The sequence below is a fragment of the Protopterus annectens genome, chromosome 8.part0 (genome assembly GCF_019279795.1).
Source record: "Protopterus annectens isolate FY-2018-M chromosome 8.part0, PAN1.0, whole genome shotgun sequence".
NCBI lineage: Eukaryota > Metazoa > Chordata > Ceratodontiformes > Protopteridae > Protopterus > Protopterus annectens.
Genome location: NC_056741.1, coordinates 996,001,653 through 996,019,122, shown reverse-complemented (window position 1 = coordinate 996,019,122; position 17,470 = coordinate 996,001,653).

Sequence of the window (17,470 nt, the reverse complement as noted above, 5' to 3'; positions counted from 1 at the left end):
TGAACACACAGGTATTTTGTACATTTGGGTGGGGATTGTCCTGCTATGATACTGTGTGGGGGTTGTAAAGTGCTGCTGCAACATTATTTACTGCTAAAATGGCTGGGTATGTTATCACAGTCATGTAATGCAATTCCACAACAACTGCTGCTAAAGTTCCACAGAACAGGTTTTGTGTTCTGGCATTCCTATCTTTCCTTTACATTCACTCATTGTGATGCATGTTATATCTATTTCAGCAACAACCTGCTGTATATCTACTGTGGCTTAGTGGTGCTTCATGCAGTCTAGTGTGTCCAAGGTCTGTGTTTTGAGACTGACAAAGGTGTTTTATTTTTCTGCTGAGTAGAACAAGGGCCCTCACATGCAGGGTGACTAAGGCACTTTTAAGCAGTTGTAAGCGGGTTTGCGTGGGTTTGTGCTAAGCTTAGCAATACTTAGCTAAGCACACACAAGCGCACACTCGTGCAAACCCGCTAACTACTGCTTAAAAGTGCTTACTCCCGCTAACCCCCGCTCTCATTTCTTTGAAAGAAAAGAAAATGGGGAGATGGGAAAGACAGTGGGGAAAACAGCTCAGTATGTGCAGGACAGGTGTAGGTAAGGTCCATAGCTGCCCATTTCTTTAACAGCAACAGCTGTGCATATGCTAGAAATTTGGAGGGAAATATGAAACCTTCCACCCCTGAGAGAGGGGTGAGAACAACAAAGTATGTTGTACTACCAATTAAATATCAGTTTATGTGTCCAGCGGACATGTGTGCAAAATGGGCAGCTATGTATGGGGTGTAATTTTTTTTTGGGATCAGATTGCCCTTTTTTTTCAGGTGAAAGTGAAATGTGGGGTAGGGGAAGTGGGTATATATGGGGAGGTAGGTTGGGGAGATAAACAGACAAGACAAACAAGACGCATACAGGGGCGGAATATGACACGTGGTGGGTGAACACCATTGACAGGGAAGGATGTTTGGAAATCGCAAGCCCATGAGCCCACAGATGGCAACAGTGGAACTGAGATCTCCACCCATGGGCAGTCACCACTGCACCTTCACAGCCCAGAGTTTGGCTGTGCTGGGGGCTGCGTAGGAGGGGCAGGCTCTCCTGTGAGTTGCACCACACGTGCCTCAAGCTGGTGTAGAGGAACAGCGACTGAACGCTCGATCTCTCTATGCACCACAGCCCGGACTGTTCTGAGGGTGATAGATGGCCCTCCTCCGGCCATGGTTGCACGGTGGGGGTGAGCCCCATCCCCTGCAGTGCTTCCACCCAAAGGTGGCACAGGGCCAACGGAGGAGGAGGTCCCGGGCTGGGCACCGGACCTGCTGGTCCCAGGTGCCATCGCCAGCTGAGGTGGGACAGGTGGGTCCTCTGGGACTGGCCTTCCCATACGTTCTATGTTTAGGAGGATTTAATGACAATATGGGTTGTTAACAGCCAACAGCATTCCAAATTAGTTGTAACAGCATGCAGTAGTATTCCCATTAACCCAACACACCAGAGTTCCAACAGTTGAACAGCAAGCATAACACATGCATATATAGAACAACAGTGGACATTCCAACAGCATGCAGGATTGATTGGTGGCAACAGGCCACCAAGATTGTGGTATTTGAGCAGGGCACATGCATCAAAGTAAATGCAGATATTTATGAACCGATAGGACATATGTCCCAACAAATGTTTTGAGATTAGACATACCCATTGATGTGTGGAATTGCATTGTTTATGCACATACAGTAGGGTGTAAAAAGATACCTCCATTAACAACTTATATGTACTTATAGTTTACACTACATTCCTATTGACTGCAGGTATATATCCCCTACATGTATTATTACACTAGGCAATGTCCGTTAAATTGTGAAATGGGTTTTGCTAGTTCTTTATATACCTGACCTGCATCTGACATACAGACTGTCCAGGATGCAGATGTTACTGCTACGTAATTATATATTTTATTTATATTTATATATCTACATATCTGGATGTGTTCAGGTGACATTATCAATTATATTTTAACAGCCCCCTACATTTCTAGCAGCACACTAACATTTCTGGGGAACACAATAACAAGCTACTCATGTGCCAGATTAACCTATACATGCCAGCCATTAACCAACAGTTGAGGACTGTATATATGATTAACAGCTGCTGGCACTCCCTTCATCCACTTTATATGGGCCTACCCAAGTGTGGGTTGACAGCGCTTAATACAACAGTATTATTTCTATAATGCAAGAGTACAACAACATATCGAAGAAAGTGACACGGACACACTCCAGGAATTATACCTTTATTAATTACATTACACACTTTTCTAGAGGCTCTCTCGTTTATTTGATATTACAGTGCATGCAGAAGACTTATTCAAGACATATTATACCTTTATTAATGGGTTACAACACTCTTTTTCATGCTCTCTCACTTATTTTATGTAACAATACATGCAGAATAATTACTAACCTGCCTGGTGGTGCAGCCTTAGCAGCCTATCTGCATAGGCTTGCTGATTCGCAGCATGGACACCTGCAGCTGTGAAGTAAATGAAGTGACATTGAGACATATACCTATCCATAATACAGACTACAATAGCAATTCTTACATACTTCATTCCATGGCTACCTACTCAGTAGTGGGGCATTTTCCATCCCACAGGCCTGCTGTATCCACTGGTTCAGTCAGTCCTGCTTCCATCTCTTCAGGTCTGAGTAGTGGTGTCTGACCTGCTCACCAGTCCGAGGGACGCCTTGGACACTGGTGAGATCATGTGCTAGTCGGTTCCAGGCTTCCACTTTGTATTCAGTGCCCTGGAACTGGCCCTGCAGGAGTCTGTCATCATGATTATGGACGAGGAGCCAAACCATCACTTTTGACTCCTCAATGCCCCACTGTTGCGCTCGAAAGCGAGAGCCCTTTCCAACACCAGCCATGCTACCTGCAGATGGGAACTACAACCAGTTATGGCAAGTATTCCCGCCTATGGGGCTTCAATATGTCTCATTTCCTGCACTTATTTGTGATTGGCCGGTTTTGAAAATCTCAGCTGAAAGCACACCTGCTTAGCACTGGGTAAACTTTCATTAATATGTATGTGTGTGTTGAAAGTGCATGCATATCAAAAGCTGTCATGGCTTAGTGGTTCAGTACTGTGATTATAGTGTGCAGTAACTTGGGTTCGAGGCCTGTCATTGCTTTTTATTTTACTAGTGGCCAGACCGGCTAGGAGGTGTGGCTGTGTTTAGCTGACTTTGCTCAACTTTGCCCAATGTTGCTCTACGGTGCTCTATGTTGCCTGACGTTGCCCAACATTGTGCTAGTTAGCATGGTGCGCAGCTCCATGCAAACATGTTTTGTTTGTGCTAGTTATCGCGATGCACAGCTCCGCGCAAAGCCATTGCGCTAGTTAAAGCAGTGCTAAGCTATGAGCAATTATACTTAAATGTGCTTAATACTGGAAAACTTTGCTTAGCAGTGCTTCACATTGCTTAAGATACGTTACTTATGCATTCATCAGTATGCATAACCATTTCACCTTCTCGTATATATATATAAAATATTGTTCACTACTACATAGGCCATTTCAATCCTTTCTACTAAAATTTAAAAGATAAATGTCAGGAATTATTTTTCTATACAGATTTCCTGCAGAAAATAGAAAGGGGAGTGGTGGGACTTGACCCGGGAATGCCTCCTCTTTGTGCGAAGGCTCTACCACTACGATATTGCTATTTGGCTTAATTTGCATATAAGTTTCTTATTATCCTCTTGATCTCTAAACTGCTAACTGTAGCTAAGCAATGGGCAAACTCGCGCAAACACGCGCAAATACGGGCAGCTATATCGGGAATAATAAAAAAAAATAAAAATTTTACATTTTATAATTGTACAGGGGTTTAGAATGTGGGGGAGTGTAGTGTTGGGTATGTACACATTTGAGCGGAATTGCTCATGTCAGTTGACATTTGCCGATTGAGGGACTTGCAGGGGCATGAATTTTTGGACTGCTCGGCAGTCCGACATGCCCCCTGCACTCGTGCATGTTCTGTGTTAGCCTTAGAGTTGAGTCAGCGCACCCTAATGAATATGCATGGCACGCTGACGTCTTCCTCTTAGGCTGCAGTTTCCATGTATGACTTATTTAGTCTTACACGGAGGATTAGTGAATCCCGGCCCTTATGTATCTATAAAAAGATTTCCTATTATGCTCAATATCTTTATATAAATTTTTCTTGCTCTTGTCTCACACTCTGTTTGTCCAGCTTGTTTATTTCAGTTTTCAAAGTCGTAGTTTGACCTCTTCCATTTCTTATATTTTTTGTCTCTCACCTTAATCAGATATCTTGTTCTTATGGAAATATACCCCCCTGATGTTGCGTGACTAGATCCTAATGTTAAACATTTTTTTTGTTTTTTTGCAATCAAACAATTTCTCTTTCAAAACTTTTCACATTCCATCTGCTGTTTCTCCAATGAACACCTCACTTCAGTTAGTTTTACATAGTGAGTGTTTTGCTTCCATATAATCTATAATTAACCTTCTGTGCACTGGCTTAGATTTTAGTTTGGCAGAATTATCTAGCAACAAATTAACCTTTATAACCCCATGATCACCGCACATCAATGGTGGTAAAACTTGACTTGAAGTTATAGTAATTTCTTCAGGAACATAAACAATGTCTAGTATGTTCCGTCCCCTGGTAGGTTTTTTAACAGTCTGAAGCAATTGTTGTTCCTGAATATATGTTGTGAATAATTTCCTTACTAACATTGTTGAATCAATATTATTCCAGTCTGTTTCTGGTAAATGTAAGTTCCCAGCTAATATTATTCTTCCCTCCTATGTTTCATGCAAGAAATATATGGATTCCTCTAGGTCATCTGCAGTTGACTTTGGTAGTCTATACACTCCAACAATTGTTATATGTTCCAGGGTTGTCTTTATTGTCACAGTTACACAGTCAATAGTGTTATCATTGAACATGTAAGAATTACAGGTCTCATAACTATCTTAATCCCTATCATAATACCACCATCTGATGTTTTGTTAGAATGTCTGTTACAGTAAAAACATGTATACCCTGTCAGAGCTAGTTTCCAGTCAATGTTCTTTAACTATGTTTCATAAACAATAACAACATAAATCTTGTAGGAATGTAGCAAATTTTCCAATAACAAATCCTTATTTTTAATGCTCCTAGCATTAACAACCATCAGAGATGGATTAAATGTTACTATCTGTGAACTGTTAAAATTTTGACCTGGCAAAAATCCTGCCTAGTGTTTGTCAAATATTGCAAAATATCTGCTGCAAAAATTCTCTTCCCTGATCTTGACAAATTCATACCATCCTATCTAAACACATGTGTGCTCAAAACTAGGCTTGGATGCACATTTCCATTTTTTGAAACAGGACATTTTTCCATGTAGGTATTTACCCAAAAAATATTTTTATTCATGGCAGCTTGACTGTCCTTTCTATAGGTGATTTGTGAAAAATACCTCCCAAGACCAGCACAAGCTATACTATCTAGGAGGGCTGTCAGTTCCCTACTAACAGTCAGAGAATCCTTGAGGATGACATCATTTGTACTAACATGAATAAAAATGGATCTGTACTTCTTTACATTAAGGCATTCTAAGGCTTGTCTCACATCTATTTTTGCTCCTGGGAAGCATAACACTGTTAAATGTTCATTATATTCTCTGCAAATATAATTTCCTCTAATAAGTGAATCTCCAATTACAAGAAACACCAGAAACTAAGCCAATTGTTAAAGTCAGTCATTTTTTGTTTATTTGAGGCATTATTCTGGGTAATGGTAGGATGCTGCTTAAGGCTAGGAATATACCTACCTGGGACGCATATTCAGCAAGCTCAATCATGCCTCTCTTCATATAGTCCAGAGAGGTACATCTCACATCATTCAAATCAACATGGACTATGAGAGAGTCATAACAGTACCTGTTGTTGAGAGATTTGAGTGCATGTGTGATATGGATTATACTATCACTAGACAAGCATCTTACTGTGACTTTCTCCTTGTTTAGCCTGGGGAGGGACACATCTGTGTGTCTCACGATAGAGTCTCCTATGATTAGTATGTTGGATCTGTTACTGGGTCTTAGAGGCTGTGAGACATAGGCATGTGTACTTTGTGTGGTGATTGGTGCTGTGCGTTGTGATGTGCGTGTGTTTTTATGTATGTTTTTGTTAAAAAAACCTGCATATGTGGGAGTGTGTTGTCCAGGTGTGGGTGGTGCTAAAGTTGTTTGTAGTGTTTGTGCAGACAGCCTTTTCAGTGCCAGATGTACTGTCTTGTGATTGAGACAGCAAGGATTCTAGGTTCTTAATGTAATGACATCTGTCGCATATTGTACTCCTAGGTGGTAGTAGTAGAGAGTTGTCCGTGTACATAAGGCAGTTGCTACACTGTCTCAGGATGCCCATATCAACCAGACAAGCAGGGTAAGCCATAGGATATTGTCTGTCCATGGTTGTCAGAATCTGTGGAAGAGAGGTCAAGGATAGTAGAGTAGCTACCATCTAAGGAAAGTACCTATAGATGTGAGTAGGGCTGGATAAAATCAATACAGTAGCTGCAAGGGAGGGCCTCACTTACACAGGACTGCTGTTAAGGGAACAAATACAGCTGAGATACGTCGCGAAGGGTTAAAAACAGTACAGTGGCAGTGCACAATGTGCAAACAAACTCAATCCCACGCAAAACCAAGGTTTAAATACCAGAAAAATGAAAGTAAAATAGAAACACTAGAACTGATCAATCAACCCTTGTCCCTGAGCTCTTAGCTAAACACCCTATGCCAGACCAGTTCCAATCAGTTCACTTACTCCCATTAAGAGCAGGTAGGTCCCAGCCAACACAAGATGATGTAGCAGAAAATACAGGAATCACACAAACAGATCTGGATACAGCAAAACCTATAACCAAACTATGCTAAAGATATTTAAACTCTGTTTAGATCGATTTATCACAGTAGAACATGTACACACTTAAATATAACAACAGAACAGTTCACACTGAGTTAATTAAATAGTTTAAGATTAAAACAGTGAAAAAATACAGTGCAGATGTAATTCAAGTTAATAAAGCAGCACCGTTAAACAAATACAAGTGCAGTATAAGTCAGATTAAATTGAAAAATGGCACTTAGTTTTATAGATTCTCTCAGCAGCTTTGAAATCAGCACAAGGTAGATGCAGTGTGATGGAAGTGTTCTTAGGATCATAGGATCATAGAAGGTTACTAGGCTATTGACCCAGAGGTCATTTCAAGTCTAGCCATTTCATCCCAATGTAATACCACAGACAGTCTAGTCAATACCCAGGATTATATTTATTAATGACTGCCCCTGTCCGGGAGGGATGTGAGTGCTATCCCCAGTAAGACTTTTTGGTGCCCCATCCACGCATCCAGGTTCCTTTTGAACAGTGGAAAGGAGAATCAAACCCTCTATGTGACTGTGAATTAAAACCTTAACCATTACACCAACCCTCTTTAGACTAGGACTAGGCTGACTGCCTTTGTGGGCCATTTTACGTCTAGCTAATTATTCCATGCGAGAATCAAGCTCTGCAACTTGTGTCTGTAAGGAAACACCTTAACCATAACGCCAACCTCCCTTGTGCTGTGCATACAATTAAAATGCAAACAAGATAGCAAATGGCTGCCTTTATAAGATACTTATAGTTGCATAAACCTGCAAAAAATAAAAAAGACAGCTCCAGTGGTATACCAGGATGAAGATCTGACTATGTCCCAGGAAAACCAAGATTGATTAGTACCTCAGACTCTTGATGGAGCTGGCAGTGATGAATTGGCATGCCTCTTCTGGAAGAGAAGGGGCAGTCTAGGGCCATAAAATACCACAACTACTAATAGGAGGGGCCCCACTACAACAGTAATTCTCATACATGTGAGCATGCACTTGTACTGGGAAGGGTATTGTGGTCCTTGTGATAATATGTAGCAGCTGCTTCTCCTCTCTTGGGAGGGGTTAGGTCTAAACAAATATGACCTCACTGGCAAGATGACTGCAAAGGGATTAAATATGTCAGAGGCTGCCTATATGTTTCCTCCTTTGACCAGCCTCACTAAGGAATACTCAGGATAGGATAATGAATGGACATGGCTAGCAATGGGAGGTACAGTGGTCAGCAGATACAGCAGATGAAACTGCATAGAAAAAAATGCAAGAAAATGCTTTAGTCTAAACAAAGTATTTTTTAGCAATAAACAAAGTTTTGCTACAACATGCAGGGATCAGGTCCTTAAAATTTTGTTGAAAGCATAACTGAGGCTGATAAAGGTTTTAAAGTGAGTCTTAGCAAAGGTCTATGCTTAACAAAGTATAAATAGGAGGAGATTCTCAATTTGTAACTTTTTTCCAATTTAGAAGAAAATTATCACTTTATGACTGCAAAAGAAGACAAACACTGGACAGGTTAAACCTAAACTACAATAAACATAATCTGGTTTGCACTTTACAGCCTTAATACATGCATAGATTCAGATGCTTTTCAAATACCTATAATGATTTCCTTTGGTTTTACAAGATACCTTTTTGCCTAATACAAGTGGAATCCTTTGGATGGTAACTGTCTGCTTCTTATTGACCTATAATGATTTGCTAAGACCTAATAAATTATAATGAAACTGCTGACAATTCAGCAAGTCAGCAATTTAAACAACTTGACTGCAGACCATCAAAGCTTTCAGCAAAAATAAACACTCTTAAAGTCTTCTTCTGGGCAAATACTGCTCTACCCCATACCCCAGTTTGAGAGCTTAGATACCTCACCCACAGACCTCATATCATGCTCCCACCAGTTGCTGTCCTTGCTGCTTTCTTCCATTGCCCTTTCAGTACAGTTCCACCCTATCTGCTGCCACTGATAATTTGGTGGTTGCTTATCATATGCACTTTTTATTTTCTCTTTTTGTAATGGTCATCTAAATACTCTGAGCTTTTGCTGATTCTATGTATCTTCTGTTTATACCAATTTAATTTCATTCCTCAACACATTTTTGAGTGTTGTCCTGGTATGGTTTACAGAGATGAGCATATATTCAAAAATAGATGATCCCCGGGATTCATGAAGCTTGCGCTAGGCGCAGGCGTAGCATAGGTGGTATACCACCAAATATGGCCACTGAGCGATTCAGGTACGATCTAATTCCACGTGCACTACCAGCATACGCCAGATCTGCGCAGCTCTCAGCTCATGTATGCTAATCACCCCATGTGCAGTACTGCAGCATGCAAACAAAGGTACATAGTGATTCATGAAATGGTGCAGGCGTAGCGTAAGCATACAGAAATGTAAACCAAAAGAAATGGTTTATATTTTTCCAACCAGAACATTGGAGCCATGAAAGCAGACCAGACTTACGTATTAAAAAGTTAACATATGCCAATGGCTAAATATACAGCCAATGGCATAAAAAAACATGCACAACACATAAAAATAACATTTAATGTCATGGCCACAGTAATGCAAAGTACAACCGCAGCGCATGTGTGCGCAAACGGGAACACAAGGAAAATATATACAGATGTCATAAAATTGCAATGTAACACAAATCATGATTTCACCATAATAGTCAATGGTATGCATGCTACACCACAACCAAGCTGCAAGGGATGCTAAGGTCTGTGACAGTGTTCAGCGCAGTAACTATGAATTAGTAGTCAATGCCATGCAAATGAGGCAACTAATACTGAATCACAAACATCCCGCTGGCCTAAGGATGTACCATATGGTGCAGCGCTACAACACTGAGGAGTGGTCTGGAGGTATACATGACATCAGCAGTGGGGTGTGCCACCGTAGCTGTAAGCACATTGGAGCAATGCAAATCTGGGTTGCCCATTGATAAGCAAAGTCACAGGATAGGGATGTAGATGTAGGTATTGCTTTGCTTAGCTGAGAGCACACATAGTGCCCGAAAGCGCATGTGTATGTGAATGACAACATGCCCAAAACCCGGTAAGCGGATGCACGCACCGCTCACCACAGCTCAAACAGGAAGTTTATGGGAAGAGAATAAGGAAATGCCTCAGTAGGGTAATTGGAGTACAACTGAGTAATTAACACCTATTAACTCACAGTGGGCCATTGACGGCAGCTAACAAGGCTGCTAGTAACAACCTGCAGAACAGGATAGGGGAGGTGTCAGATTGCAAAGAAAAGAGAACTGTCACTGCAGAGCAAAGCAAACCTGCAGTAGATCGGCTATAAAACACATTTCGCAACACAATCCTGGTTTGGGAAAGTACAAAACAAGAAAGCAGGCTGCTGGATGTATGCCCGACAATGGGAGGGGAATCATTAAGAAAAATGAAGGCAATGGCAAGAGGTGATCCACGGCAGCTAAATGTAATTCAACACCAAAGGCACCGCAATAGCAGTACCTGTGGTAAAACACATAAGATACCCTGCAGCTCTGATTGTACATACACACCCTATGACATCATCAGTGTTCAAAGCACAACATTATAAAGTGTGAAGGCATCTCACACTCAATTGTGTATTCCCAAACACTGCACCATCAGTGTAAACCAACGGGGAACTTTTACAATGTACTTGTTGGGAGCTGCCATAGCTGTGATTCATCACCATGTGTTGGAGACTGAAGGTGGTGTGGAGGTTGATGCTGACAACCACCTCAGGCCCCAGAAGAGGAGAAGAGTGTTCAGACCAAGGGTAACCTACCAGGGGCTACATGATCTGGAGATAGTAGAGCATTACAGGGTGGACAGGGACACCATACAGCAAATTGTTGAGCTGTACCGGCCACACCTCAGATCCAGGAACAACAGATGGGAACCCATCCCAGTGGATACGAAGGTATGTGTAAGCTTGAGAATACTAGCCACAGGTACCTTTCAAAGGCCAACTGGAGATATCATGGGGATCTCACAGGCATCAGCATCCAGGGTACTCCACCAGTTCCTGGATGCCATGTTACCACATGCCAATGAGCATATATACTTCCCCTGAACTCAGGAGGAGTTGGCCAGCAATATGCATCTCTTCCACCATGTGGCAGACTACCCAGAGGTACTGGGTGCAATAGACAGCACGCACATACATATCAAGTCACCACCCGGTGAGCATAGTAGGCACTACATAAACCACAAGGGATACCACTCCATCCACTGCCAGGTCGTGTGGAATGCCCAGGGCATTATCACGGATGTGTGTGCTTGCAGCCCAGGAAGATACCATGACTCCCACATCTGGCATGCCTCACAGCTGTATCAGGTATTTGTCAGGGGGGACATCCCATATGGCCACCTTGTGGGGGATGCTGGCTATGCACTGGAGCCGTGGATGATGACTTCCATCAGAAATGCACACACACCCATGCAAGAACGCCATAATGAGGCACATGCACAAACCAGAATCATCATAGATCGTGTGTTTGGGATGCTGAAATCACTGTTCTGTTGCTTGGACATATCTGGTGGAGCCTTGCAGTACTCTTCAGGCATGTGTGCTCACATCTTCATAGTATGTGCCATGCTACATAATATGATCCTGCGGAAACAGCTGCAGCAGGGACATAATGGTGAAGGCCCTCACAGCCCACCGCAGTTGCCAAGGGCATCACAGGCACAGAGGGATTCAGACCACGAACACCCTGTGCCAGCCCCAGTAGGCAGATGGAGGTGTGCCCAATATGCCCATGCCTTGGAAAAGAGGGAATGTATAGCACATACACTGACAGTGTAGGCCCCTATGGACACAGTAAAATGGATGGCACACACACAGGACCACCTGTAAATTGTTATGTATAGGTGGTCTACTGTGTGAATCCTACATAGGCAGCTCTCAACTATTGCACACACAACAGCTATTGGAACAAGGTAAGTCAACACCTGAACAGTAAACAAAGCTAACAGCATGTGTTGATACTGTATGTATAGGTTCCTAGGTACATCGGTAGGTACATGCCTGATTGTCAGAGGCCATTCATCAGCCTAGGCAAAATGTGTCTGCTGTCGCCACCCCATCGATTAACTAACTGTCCCTCTGTGGAGCAGAGGCAATTGCGGGATCCATGTGTGTAACCACTGTTCCCCACCCACTCTGCAAGGATCCCCTGGTGTGTTAATGAGGGGCTCCATATAATGTAATCAGGGATGTAGTTCCAAAGCATAGGGAGTACCCATGACAGGTATCCGTCACCCCAGCATTCTCCAGTTATGGTTGTGGCAAGGTGTAGCACATTACAGTGTGTGGCTCACTGTGACATGGATTCCCATAGTTGGAGCACATCCATTAAACATCACTTGGACATACCATTAATAGGTATCATCCATATGTAAACTAACTGAGTTACACATTTGTTTGCAGTATGGAGGAACAACCATAGTACAGTCCACATACAAAACACCATAACACTTGTACATATCCCAGATGCCCAAGTGTCGTGCATATTCCCAGTTCCATGACCTGCAAGGGCCGTTACGTAATTCCGATAGCACGAATAATGGATGTTGGATGCAGGTCATTAGAGCACGTTTAAGCACATGTTAGTGGGTTTATGCGCCAGCAAGTAACGGTAAGCATCGTTTAAACATGACTACATGGATATGCGCAAAACAGGTCTAAGCTTTGCTGAATATCATGCAGATCACGGTCAAAGATGGCAAAAACAGTTGAAATCTGCATTATTCACCCTTGTACTAATAGTGCCTGCTCTGAGAGGTAAAACGACCACTGCCAGGAGTAGAACACGCAACCATGTACACAATCACCTACCACTAAGCTACCTCAGATGTACCAATGGCAGGTGTGTATTGTGACAGGTTAAAACACAAAAGGGCGGAGTACCAGAAATAGTATACACCTCCATGTACCCAACGAAAGACGTGTTCACTTTCTCTCGCTCTCTCTATATATATATATATATATATATATATATATATATATATATATATGTATATATATATATATATAAAATATAGAGATATAAAGGGTGATAGCGAGATATATGTCGATATACACGGATATACATATATCAGCAAATATATAGATAGGTTAACAACATGTACACAATCATGGAGATACAAATAAATAGGATACTGCCAACTACTGAATGCTTTACATACCGACACGTGTAATTACGAGGCTTAAAGACCGAAAGACCACAGTAGCGGAACACTAGAACCGTGAGTACTATTATCACGATGTTAAGGGACATTTAGTTATTGCTGCTGGTGCTGCGGTCCAGGTAGGTACTGTGCTTAAGTGTGTTTCTGATTGCTGTAGTGTATGTAAGTGTGTGTTCTGAGTGTGGTGTGTGTTTCCGTGGGACTGTAATGTATGTGTGTGTGTTTGCTTCATGTGTCTGTTCGTGCTAACTCGGAGGTAGATTATTACAGTAGGTGTGGTCATAGCCAGCCTTAAGCATAAGGTTACCACCTGTCCCACTTTGAGAGGGACAGCCTCTCTTTGGGCAGTTGTGTTCTGACAAAAAATATTAAAAAGGGCAAATGTCCTGAGATTTTAGGACATAATTATGTCCCATATTTTATGTAATAGTTGCATAAAATAGTTATTTCTGTATCTAAAATACCTAAATGTTACAAGAAACATAATAAGCAACTAAACTGCTACAAGAATAAGGTTTTATTTAGGAAAAAGTTAAGTTCTATCCTTTGTACTGACCGTGGCTATGTATCGGCCTCTAAAATCCGGTCGGTGTGTGTCCTGCAAATGTCCCACTATGGCCATTTGAAAAGGTGGCAACCCAAGCCAAAGAGGTTCAGTCAACAACACAACTGCAATGAGTGCAAATATCTGTGACAGAAATACACAAGACAGCTTTCATGTAGCAACATTTCATTACATATCGATGTATTACCGGAGGGATTGAAGGATCAACATCACCTGCATGCTACATAGGAACCAATTAACAATGGCTTAATGAATAAGCCTGCAATAACCATAGTATTAGTCTACTAAATGATAGGTCTTCAATTAGGGAAGGAGCCCTCACACACATATGGAATATGTATAAATGCAGTCCCCACAAACCTTTATCTGCTATATACACCCACCTACATCTCCCCCACACCTGAAACAATTGCAATAGACTGTAATAACATCATAAACATCCACTCACTCAATGACATCTGCAGAAGCCTAAACATACCTTGTGAGAGACACACTGTAATGGCGCTATGTGAAATTGTTGCTGTTGTACAATGGAACAGATGCCGATGTTGCAGGTTTTGTTTGCAATAGTCTCGTATCAGACGGTTGAGATAACAGCTACACTCACATGTAGAACTGCATCCTCTAGCCATCACACACAATCTATGGAGGACATGAAGTCAAAATATCTGTGTCTCTCCATATAGCAGTTGCAATTCATCACAAAAAACACATCCAGGCCGTCTTCCTCGAAGGTAGGGCGAAAGGACAACGCCCAAGTGGAGTATTCAATTATACCCCACTGTTGCCATGTAATTGGCTAATGGAGTAGCTGCACAGCTGATGTGCATGTAATCATCTACTCCGGAACACCAATTGGTGGCAGGATACCACATGTTACTGGTATCTACATATAAAAGGATGGCTTGCCATACATTCAAACCGTATGCACATACCATAAAACCGTTGAAACAGGAAAGGAGTAACACAGATATTTTCATAAACTCGGACCACTAAGAAGGTATGTAGAAAATACTCAGTATGTTAGTGTATGTAGTGCCGGTTCTGTATTAATGAAAGTGTATGCAATGCATACAGTGGGAAAAGGTATTATGTAGTGATGTCTTGTTGAGCATAGTAACGCTTGTAGAAATTGTGTGTACTGCTGTGGGCCACAAGGTAAACACCTCATACACCACAAGGGATGCTACATAAGGGTTTTAAACACAACAATTCCACTCCAGCCGCTGTCAGTGGCAGGGTTTGTCCAACAAGTATGTGCCATAACAGGGGATAGTATATGTTGATATACTGTAACAGTAGGCATATGTCTGGGCGTATAACTGAGAATAACATGTCTAAGGTGGTCCTGTTATGCAATTATGCTTTGCATTATGGGATATTATTGCAAAAATGTGAAATGTACAGTATTGTAGGTAGATATGTCAAATATTTTACATAGCATTACTGTTATATTATGCAAACATCAGGTATGTCTATTGGCATGTACAATACACAATAGCAGGATACATATACACATTGTAGTCACCAGACAGTGTAACAGCATGATAGCTAATTGAAATGGAAGAGCTGCTCAATTATCCATGCACAAAGGACATGTAATAGCATCATAGGTTCATAGTTAGGTACTATGCTGTCTGGCCAAGTCCATTTGTAAGCCCAACTACAGTGTTTTCACTTGCGGCACCTCCCTAGGTTAGTTTCCTGTGCCTGTGAGCAGCAGAGCCATTTGTTTCCTGCACCTGTGTACAGTAGAGCAACTGCAGTGATGCCTGGTGTACATGTCTGTCTCCCATCCACATATCGAGGTATCTCTTGAAGAGTGCTAGTGAGGGTCTCTGCCTAATGTATGTAGGAATCATGTTCCAAAGCATGGTGAGTGTCCGAGTCAGGAATGTACCCCTCCAGCACGTCCTAGTCATCGTTGCATTTGGGTACATATCCCAGAGCATGTTGCTCTCAGTGGCTTTTGCTTATGTTGCTTGTGTGGAGCATATCCATCAATATTGTTGTGGACATGGGCCTTGCATGTTCAGCAGAGATCACCTCTGAGTATGCAACATGCAAATGAGTACAGTTGGGGTTTCTGTAGTTGTGCTGCATACGTCATCCTTCGGAGGTCAGTAATCCTCTTGGTGTGTTAATGTTGTGGTATTCAAAGCCGTTGCTGTTGTTTCATAACGTACACCCCAAATGGTGTGTTGTACCCTTGGACGTGTTTCATAAGTCAGCAGTAGAGAGGTACAATGGCTGCCTTTGTTCCGGCTACAAACCCATTACAGATTAGGGTGGCCACGTAGAAGGATATCCACGCCACCTTGGCAATATGGTTATCAAAGGAGTGGGTGCTATATACTTGTGTTCTAAGATCCCTTATAATGTCTTATGTATGTAGGGGACTACCACCTATGTGATAGTCAGTGGGTGATTGGTGTAATCCAAAGGGGATGTCTATGCACCTTGTGGCATGCAGCTTGAGGCCATGTTATTGACACCAGGTATCCGTCACAGTGACACCATTATGGAGGGTGTCTGTATCAGCTGGTGAGTCAATCATGGCCCCTAGTTTGCAGTCATCTGCAAACCTATTCAGGGAAATTCCTTCTGTGCTAGCCTGTACCTCAGAGAAGCATATAGTGAACATGAGGGGCCCTATGACCAAGGACTGGGGTACGCCAATTGTAACTGATTTACAGTAGGAATTAGGGTATGCTACCCTCACTGTGTGGGTCCTGTCTGTGAGCCACTTTGCATAACATCTCATGATGTAGGGATTGATTTGCAAGTGGACGTGTATGTTGACAATACCAGAATGGGGAACGGTGTTGAAAGCCAATGAGAGGACAAGGTAGGATGTGTGGACCTCCTTACCCTCATCTTCTACCTTGGTAACTGTCTCAAAGGACTCCACTAGGTATAGGAGTCATAGTCTGGCCCTAACAAATTCAAACTGGGTGATATCAAAGGTTTGCAGGCCACCAATGTCTCTGTGAATGACTTCCATGATGATGTGCTCCATAGCCTTGCAGAACAGTCTAGTCAGGCGTATAGGGCAATAGTTCCTGTGGTCCATTGTGGCACCACCTTTGTGGAGTGTGATAACTGTTGCTGTGTGCCATTCAGGGGCCACAATGCCTGATACAAGGCTATTAGCGAATTTGGTGCCCAAGTGAGGAGCCATGTCGTTCTGAGGTTTGTGTAAATCGCAGCCTGGGATGTTGGATGGTCACATGGAGTCTGTGTTCCAGGCATTAGAGACTGCAGCTTTGAACTGCGTAGTTGTGACTGCAGGGACTCTGCATTGTTCCTGTATAGATGTGGGCTCTTTAGGGTGAGAGGGGTGTAAAGTTAGCACTGAACCTATCTGCCAGGATTTTGCCAATATCAGTCGGTTCTGTAATGTTCATGCCTAACCACTGTATGTCAGAGCAGATGTGGGTATCGCCATCAAGAGTAGTGACATACCTCCATAATGCTTTATGGTAGTCCTTGGTATGAGTCGCAGTAATGTTTACGTAGCTAGCTTTGGAGGATGTGATAAGGGATCTCAGATTTCTACTGAGGCTGACCAGGGAGCTACCCCACCCATGGGGTTGTATTCTACTTTGCAACAGTCTCCTCCTTCTGTTGTACATTATGTCCATGGCAGTGGACCCCCAGAGTGGCATCCATTATCTGGTGGGTACCGTCATGGCTTTGCTTGGGATAGCATGATCCGTGCAGTCGTGTAAGTGCTAATGAAGTGCAGTTGTGTATGATTCA